General features: G+C 39.8%; 1 protein-coding gene across 1 annotated transcript in view; it reads right to left on the bottom strand.

The window, feature by feature from the left end:
- The window catches only part of LOC113822453 (neuron navigator 3), a 225,301-nt gene extending 216,970 nt beyond the window's left edge, over positions 1–8,331 (bottom strand). The window contains exon 1 of the mRNA XM_070123783.1: positions 8,256–8,331. The gene's annotated coding sequence lies outside the window, so the exon portion shown is untranslated. The remainder of the gene's footprint in view (positions 1–8,255) is intronic.
- Positions 8,332–10,000: the final 1,669 nt, after the last annotated feature.

Here is a 10,000-nt window from a genome sequence, read left to right as displayed (position 1 = left end):
AAGGATGAAAGTTCGAAAGCGTCGCAATCATGGCCGCGTTCGGATCGATTGACCGTGGCTTCAGACGTTAAAAAAAATCAAAATCAAAACAAACGTATCGAGGAAACGCGCAGGTATAAGCAGTTCTAGTCGCAGGTCACCGATTCTTGCAAGCGGTTGCAGGGTTATTTGCAGGGCACAACCTGTCTATATACGGCAAGTGGACCGCAAACACTCAAAAGCCAAACTTCCATGTTCCATATTCATGCGGAGACCCAGCAACATGGCTCCCTCGAACCGCTGTCATCCTCACAGCCCGCCATGACTGACCCCGAACCTGCCTGGGTGGCGAGGGCCTCTCTCTCTCTCTCTCTTCCTTTCTTCCTCTGTCTGTACGTCTACATAAATCTTGTTCTGTCTATCTCTTCCTGGGTTCTTTCTATGTTTGTCTGTCTCCGTCGGGCGGTATTTCTCTCGGCCTGTCTTGTTTCGCTTTGTTTGCCTGTCTATTTGTCTCTTTGTGTCCCGTCTGTCTCGCTTTTTCTCTCTCCAGCTTTCCCTGCCTTCTCTCTATTTATCACTCTCTATCCCTCTCTAATCCACCTCCCTTTCTCTCTCTGTCATTCGACTCTCTCTCAATAAACCCTCTTATTTCTCTCTCACTTTCTTATCTGTCTCTCTCTCTTTCTCTCTCACTTTCCTATCTCTATCTTTCTCTCTCTCATTTCATCCATATCTGTTTCTCCTTCATTCACCTCTCTCTCTCTCCGCTTTCTTCCTCCATCCATCTCCCTCTTACCCTTTTTCATCGTCATCCATTTCTCTCTTAGACCTTTATTCTTCATCCATCCCCCCTCCCTCCCTCTCTCTCTCCTCCTCCCTCCCTCTCGCACTCCTTTTCTGCCTGTTTCTCTCTTTTCCTCCCTTCACCTCCCTCTTCTACCCTCTTCCCATCCCTTTTTACGTCTCTCCCATTTCTCAATTTCTCCATCTCTAGGTATCCTCCCTTTCTCTCTATCTTCCCCTCTCCTTATTCCTCCTCCTCCTCCCTTTCTCAATCTCTCCCTTCTCCATTTATCCATCTCCTCCCTTTCTCTGTCTCTCCCTCTCCTCCCCCTCTCTCTGTCTCTCCCTCTCTCTTTCCCATCTTTCTTCCTCCCCTTTCCCTCCCTCCCTCCCCGTCCCATTCTCTCTCTCAACCTTTCCCTCCCTTCTCCTCTCCCTCCCACCCACTCCACGGTTTTCCCAAGGGCATGGGCGGGCGAGTGGGCGGGTGGGCGGGTAGGCGGGCGGGCGGGAGGACGGGTGGGCGAGTGACCTTAAGCCCAAAAGGGTAATTCACATGCTTCGTCTTCAAGTGCTTTTGAATATATATTTGTATCATGTTTCGCTTCGACGATATCGCAAATTGCCGTTTTACAAGGGTGGCCTTCTTACAGCGGATTTCAATTTTCTTTCGCTTTCTCTTTCTTTATATCTAATCGTAAGTCTTGCATGTTATTGCGAAATATATAGACAGGCATTTTCTTACAAGCACGGCCGCATACGCACACAAATGCACAAACACACACACAAACACACACACACACACACACACACACACACACACACACACACACACACACACACACACACACACACACACACACACAAACACATGTATATATATATATATATATATATATATATATATATACATATATATATATAACATAATATAAACATGTATATATATGTGTGTATGTATATATATATATATATGTATATATATATATATATATATATATATATATATATTCACACACACACACACACACACACACACACACACACACACACACACACACACACACACACATATATATATATATATATATATGTATGCATATTCATATAAATATGTATGTGTGTGTGTTTGTTTGTGTGTGTGTGCGTGTGTGTGTTTGTGTGTGTGTGTGTGTGTGTGTGTGTGTGTGTGTGTGTGTGTGTGTGTGTGTGTGTGTGTGTGCGTGCGTGCGTGTGTGTGTGTGTGTACTTATTTGTTTATTTATATACATATATATATTTATTTATATATACATACATATATATATACATATATATTCATATATATACATGCATATATAGATACATATATATGTATATATAAGTATATATACATATATATGTATACATATACATATATATACATATATATGTATATATACATATATACATATATGTATATATACATACATACATAGATTTATACATATATATACATATATATACTTATATAAACATATATATATATACATGTGTATATATATATATATATATATATATATATATGTATATATACATATATATTTATACATATATATCTATATATCTATATATCTATATATCTATATATACATATATATATGTATTTATACTTATATATCTATATATCTATATATACATATATATATATAAATATTTATAACATATATGTATATACATATATATATTCATATATATATAAATATATATATATATATTTATATATATATATATATATATATATATATATATATATGCATATATGTGTGTGTGTGTGTGTGTGTGTGTGTGTGTGTGTGTGTGTGTGTGTGTGTGTGTGTGTGTGTGTGTGTGTGTGTGTGTGTGTGTGTGTGTGTGTGTGTGTGTGCATAACTATTAGTATATCCATCCATATATACATGCATACAAACATACATACATACACACACACACACACACACACACACACACACACACACACACACACACACACACACATATATATATATATATATATATATATATATATATATATATATATATATATATGCATGTATGTATATATATAGATATGTGTGTATGTGTGCACACGCAGGTTTAGTGTTGAGCAAATTTAAAGGTAAACAGTAAGTCTCGCAGTAAATAAAATGCTAAACACTGAATAAAACCTCCACTGGCTGAATGAACCAAGATTTCATCTCCAGTTGTAAACACGATCAGAATGTCTCTAGAAGATATAATCATAAAGAACAGATAAAAGAAATTGATAAAAAAAGAAGGAAAAGGAACAAAAACCTTATATTCATAACGATAATATTTTCACCGCGCGTACGACAGCCCAAACCGGCTATTATCAACATCATCGCACCTCAGGCAACTCCGACGGATGACCTTGAGTAACCTCCAGCTTCCTTATACACAAGCAATAAAGAACTTAAAGAAGATTTTAGGCCAATAAAAACGGGAAGAAAGGAGAGGGAAGAATAGCGGCAGGATGGTAGAGTTTAATGCGTTGTTTATTAGCACTTTTTTCGTTGTGCGGATAAGAAGACAGGGAGAGGAACGGAGAATTATGGGGATAGAGAAAAGGTGATGATATCTGCGTTATTTTCGAATTTGCGGCTTTATCAGATTCAGATAGACGCATATGGGCACAAACGTACACAATCGCGTACACACACACATATACATACACACACATTCACATACATAATCGGTGTCTCTATATATCTATCTATTTATCTATGTGCATGATAAATTCTCTCTCTGTCCTTTACCCCTCCCTTCTCATTTCCCTCTCCCTCCCATTCTCCATCTCCTTCTCGTTCTCCCTATCTCCTCCCTTTTCCTTTCCCACTTCACCTCCTCCTCGTTCTCCCTCTCGTTCTCCCTTTCCTTTTCCCCATCCTTCTTTTCCTCCTACCCCCTCCACCGCACACACAAACACACACAAACATACATACAAACCTAACCCCTCAACACACAAACAAACAAACACGCACAAACATACAAAAAAAACAGGCACGCACTCACAAACAAACAAGCACGCACAAACATACAAAAAAACAGGCACGCACTCACAAACAAACAAGCACGCACAAACATACAACCACGCACGCACAAACACACAAACAAACAAACAAACACGCACAAACAAACACACGCACGCACGCGGCCGACGACCCCCTACAGCTCCTCCAAGACAGTGTTGCCGCGTGCGTATAAATGCGTATAAGAAGATATTTATCAAAGAATATTTCTTGCCGAACACTTAGCCCCTGGAGATGCCCATTTGTCGTTCAGAGAAATTGCATCTCTATGTCGGGAGCAATAAGGGTGAGATGAGCGTGCTGACGGTTAGTGCTTCAGGTTAGTTGGTTGATTATGTGTGTGTGTGTGTGTGTGTGTGTGTGTGTGTGTGTGTGTGTGTGTGTGTGTGTGTGTGTGTGTGTGTGTGTGTGTGTGTGTGTGTGTGTGTGTGTGTGTGTTTGTACGTGTGCTTGTACGTATGGTATGTATATGTGTGTATGAGCATGTGTATGCGTACACGCGTGTGCGTATGTGTGGAGAGGGGACAAGAGGGCGAGCGAAGGAAGGGGTATTGTAGGGTACAGTAAGGTTTGGTATCGCTGGGTACATACCGCGCATGTCGAGAAAGGAGAACCAGGTACCAAATCTGACTTTTGCAATGATAATGATAAAAAATACTAACCCTGATTATACATTAGAAGCAGTTATAATGGTTGTTCCAGAAGGGTTGAGAGTACCTGCGAATTTGGCAGTTATGAGAATATGCCCATAAAGAATTACCTTAAAACCCATGTACGAGAATGGAGTTAATAATCTTAATGATAATAAGAGTCTTCTTTTATAATTCATGTTCAAGATAACACGAATCAGTAGATGTATATCTTATATAATAAATATTTAACAAAGTACTAGCTAAGTCATCCTACCTGCGTCAAAGTAAATACGATATTTTTTGACGTGGCAACTGCAAAGAATGCATGCAACACTCATTGTAATATTCCTTTTTTCTTATGGCTAATATACAATATATCTATTCATGTTTCGTTAAGATATATCAAAAATTATTACATCGTTATGGTAAGTTCCTAGTTGCAACATCCAATTCAAAATTAAAAAAAAACAAAACAGTGCTTCCTCATTCATTTTAATTATCTACTGACATCCTCATTTTAATTATCCACTGACATCCAGCACCAGTCATAAACAATTTGCATATTAGACATATAAACATCTACTTTAACACTTGACTTATAACTCGAAGTCATACGAATATATGAAATCTCTAATCATCATGAATTTCATCACTCACTGAATCAGAGAGACAATTTGGCAACTGTCACAAATAAAACTTCAAACCGTTTTTTTCCCCAAAGAAAAAAAAATCCATCGCAATGGTGCCAATTACATGCAGAATTATTCTAATGTAAGCTGATAACCTGACGTATATAAAACCTCGCTACCCTGGCTTGCATCAACCTTATTTCGCTGTGCATAAGCAGGTTTAGGGATTACCAACGTCAAGGTCTGTAGGGCAGGTTGTGAATCACACACATTGTACATATATAAATAAATAGATAAGTACATACATACATACACACGCATACGCACATATATATGTTTCTGTGTGTGTTTCTGTGTGAGTGTGTTTCTGTGTGTGTGTGCGTGTGTATTTGTGTATGTGTGCATATGTGTGTGATATTTTTGGTGATAATGAAGCTAATGATAATGAAAGTGAAATGAGGAAAATGATAATGACAATAATTATACAAATATGATATACCTATAATAATCAGAATAACAGTTATGATGAAAAATATGACGTTGTAATGAAAAACAAGACTATATCGACGGCAATGAAAATAATAGCAATATTGACGATAACAAAAATGATGATAATAATGATAATAATAATCAAACAAAAACAATATAACAATAGCAACAACAACAATAATAATAATGATAATTACAATAAGAGCAACAATAACGACAATAGTAAACCAATAACAACGGTAATAATAGTTACAGACTGTAATAATATTTATAACAATAATGATAACAGTTTTAATGGAAGTACTGGCAATACTTCTATTACAACACAATTAGACGTCAACACACACACACAAAATAATATTAAATATAGAAAAAATAATTATTGAAAGGATGACAATAATTGAGCCTCGTGAACATTCTTTCCTTGTTTTTATGAAATTTCTTAAACGAAGGAAAGACAAACACGTTAAGTAAGAAATGATACATAGTTCCTAGAAATATAACCAAATATTTTTAGAGTCGGTATTTCAGGGTTAGCGATAGGCCTACAAAAATGGAGAGAACAGGGAAGAGAAATCAAAACAAAAATTAATAGAAGAAAAAAAAATCTCTATTTCAGAATCAGTATCAAATAAAAAAAATAAAAAAGACAAAGAAAATTAAGAAGAAAAGGTAAGAAATCGAATAAACGAAAGAAAACGGAGCAAGAGCTGAGCACACACTGAGCCGGCGATGTTTGGAGGTCACAGTCACGTGTCATGAAGTGAGTCATTCTTACCTTAACCAGTTAAGCGACCTATTCTTTGGGAGTTCATGACCTTAGAGCAGACCACGTTGGCCATGGGATCTCAAAGTTATTGTAACGGGGTTTATTTTTTCTCCTCGTATATTCACTGTTATTATTATCACTTATTTCTTATACGAGTTTCACGGAGACTGGAAATACCTGTACTCTTTCCATGCCACTGAATGATAACGGTATCTCACCCGCACGAAAAACGCGGAAACGGCAAATGAATAATGTATAAAACGAGCGCGAGGTATCAGCAACAGGCAAACACACAAGCAATACAACAGGGTCAGTAGCACAACAGCTGGTGTTCGTTAAACCAACTGCAGGAGGAGGCGGGCCACGCTGTCCTAACCTCCGCTGTACCTCACAGTCTGCCAGCTGTTATAACGCTGCCCTTGTCCATGCAGTGGTATTCTTAGTCCTGTTATATCGCGCCTTTTGAAAAAAAGTTTCGAAGGAGATTTGAAAAATGTTTCGAATGAGAAAGGTTGATCAAGTGAAAAAAACAGGCGTTGAAAGTAGTGTCATAAACGTAATTTAACCTGGATCATCACAGCGCAGTCACATGACTTGTTTATAAGCACATACATTCATGTATTCAGTACACAAATGCACGCAAGCACACACACACACACACACACACACACACACACACACACACACACACACACACACACACACACACACACACACACACACGAGAGAGAGAGAGAGAGAGAGAGAGAGAGAGAGAGAGAGAGAGAGAGAGAGAGAGAGAGAGAGAGAGAGAGAGAGAGAGAGAGAGAGAGAGAGAGAGAGAGAGAGAGAGAGAGACAGACAGAGAGAGAGAGACAGACAGACAGAGAGAGAGAGAGACAGACAGACAGACAGAGAGAGACAGACATAGACAGTATCGATCAGCCAGTCCGAGAATGAGATCGGGTTTATTCAATGAATTTACGTTAAAAGGCGAAACACAAGCCCTTCATGCGGGTCCGGATCATGGCAGACGAGTGCCTGAGTTCCGCATTGTGCCCGTCGCTTAACCCAAAAGTTCAGCGGAATATGCACACACAGCCGCACGAACACACATACGTACATGGGTGAGAATGCTACGAGTTCAATACCAATGAACAATCTTCCTTGTCTGGCGATGTGAAGAAAGCCATGCAGCTTCACCTTGTTTTAACACGTGTACTTGCCGCGGGCGTCTTTTAAACTGAACAAAACGTCGTTATTACCGCATAACAGGCGCGGTATATAAAGCCAGCTGGGTGATTTTGTGTGAAAAAGGGTTCACAGCTGGTTCTCGTTGCGGGCAATTTGCTGAAAATTAGTCACTTTTTGTGTATTTTTAGCAACGTTTGCATGTTCGGTGCGACGATGAGAGAGAGAGAGAGAGAGAGAGAGAGAGAGAGAGAGAGAGAGAGAGAGAGAGAGAGAGAGAGAGAGAGAGAGAGAGAGAGAGAGAGAGAGAGAGAGAGAGAGAGAGAGAGACCGCGAGGTTGAAAAAAAAAATCTTTACAAAACCGAAGGCGTTATTCATATTCCTTCCTATAACAATACCAAAAAAGAAAAAAAATCACTTTATAGTCCGCTTCACCTTTTTCGGCTTCTCTCTCCCTCGCTATCACACACGCATGCTGTCTGCCAGGCTCTCCGCGGCACAAAAAGCAGTACATGTAATTCACTCACTGGCGGTCATACTTTCCAAACCACTTATTTAACTGCTTGGGTATAAGCTTAACCTGCCAGACGGTTTGAGAAAAAGACACATCATTGCAAAGTGTGCATTGTGTTGCAAATTCTCCTCGCGGTGAAAAAAGGTCTGTAGCACTTTCATTTACCATAATTCAGAATGATTTATGAAAAAAAGATGATAATAAATACAGTAGAATCTAACGAAAGAGAGGGAACTCACCTGATATGAGTAACGGACACCAATATGGCCGACGAAGGAAAAAAAAATCCTTCACAGACGCTTCATATAAAAAAACACTCAAAAATTTAATCCAATCCACTCGTTTTTCCCCCTCAATGAAGCCTCTTTCTCCCTCTCTTTTGGGGACCTTAACACACTCACTCTCGACTGCAGACTAACACAAGCTGGCAAGGCAAAAGCGGACTCCATCAGCCTCTGAAGTTTGCAGTGTGCCGACTTGACCGCAAGTTGCCACGCGCTGATTTATTTTCGGACAACGGTAATGGACGGCTTTCCACGTGGCGGCCGATAGGTGATCAAAGGCTCTTTTTTTTTTTTGAAGGCTGGGGGTGTGGGTGACGAAGGGGGAGTGAACCATGCGCGCGCTCTTCAGGTTCGGTGTGTTGTCTTTTTGTTTTGTTGTTGATTCATTTTGTTTGTATGTCTGTTTCTGATTGTTTGTGTTTGGTTACTGTTTTGTTGTTGATTTTTTCTTTGAATGTTGTTTCTGATTGTTAGTATTTGGTTATTGCTTTGTTGATTTTTTTGTTTGAATGTTTGTTTGTTTGTATTTGGTTATTGTTTTGTTGATTTTTTGTTTGTATGTTTGCGTTTCTGTTTGTTTGTGTCTGCTGGATTATGTATGTGTTTGTTTGTTGTGTTTATGTGTGGGAGGGATACTGTATGTTTGTGTTTGTATATTTGTTTGTTTTAGGGGATGTGTGTGTGTGTGTACGTGTGTGTGTGTGTGTGTGTGTGTGTGTGTGTGTGTGTGTGTGTGTGTGTGTGTGTGTCTGTGTGTGTGTGTGTGTGAGAGAGTGTGTGTGTGTGTGTGCGTAGTGTGTAAGTGTGTCGTGTATGTAGATATTTGAGCATGTGCATTCTGTATGTTTGTGTTTGTATATTTGTCTGTTTTAGGGGATGTGTGTGTGTGTGTGTACGTGTGTGTGTGTGTGCGTGTGTGTGTGTGTGTGTGTGTGTGTGTGTGTGTGTGTGTACGTGTGTGTGTGTGTGTGTACGTGTGTGTGTGTGTGTGTGTGTGTGTGTGTGTGCGTGTGTGTGTGTGCGTGTGTGTGTGTGTGTGTGTGTGTGTGTGTGTGTGTGTGTGTGTGTACGTGTGTGTGTGTGTCTGTGTGTGTCTGTGTGTGTGTGTGTGTGTGTGAGAGTGGGTGTGTGTGTGTGCGTAGTGTGTAAGTGTGTCGTGTATGTAGATATTTGAGCATGTGCATACTGTATGTTTGTGTTTGTATATTTGTCTGTTTTAGGGGATGTGTGTGTGTGTGCGTGTACGTGTGTGTGTGTGTGCGTGCGTGTACGTGTGTGTGTGTGTGTGTGTGTGTGTGTGTGTGTACGTGTGTACGTGTGTGTGTGTGTGTGTGTGTGTGTGTGTGTGTGTGTGTACGTGTGTGTGTGTACGTGTGTGTGTGTGTGTGTGTGTTCGTGTGTGTGTGGGTGTACTTGTGTGTGTGTGTGTGTGTGTGTGTGTGTGTGTGTGTGTGTGTGTGTGTGTGTGTGTGTGTGTGTACGTGTGTGTGTGTGTTTACGTGTATATTTGTCTGTCTTAGGGGATGTGTGTGTGTGCGTGTACGTGTGTGTGTGTGTGCGTGTGTGTGTGTGTGTGCGTGTACGTGTGTGTGTGTGTGCGTGTGTGTGAGTGTGTGTGTGTATGTGTGTGTGTACGTGTGTGTGTGTGTGTGTGTGTGTGTGTGTGTGTGTGTGCGTGTGTGTGTGTGCGTGTGTGCGTG

This window comes from Penaeus vannamei, chromosome 7, assembly GCF_042767895.1.
Source record: "Penaeus vannamei isolate JL-2024 chromosome 7, ASM4276789v1, whole genome shotgun sequence".
In the NCBI taxonomy this organism is placed as follows: Eukaryota; Metazoa; Arthropoda; class Malacostraca; order Decapoda; family Penaeidae; genus Penaeus; species Penaeus vannamei.
Note: the sequence above shows the minus strand (reverse complement) of the source record. Positions and strands in the feature narration are given on the sequence as shown.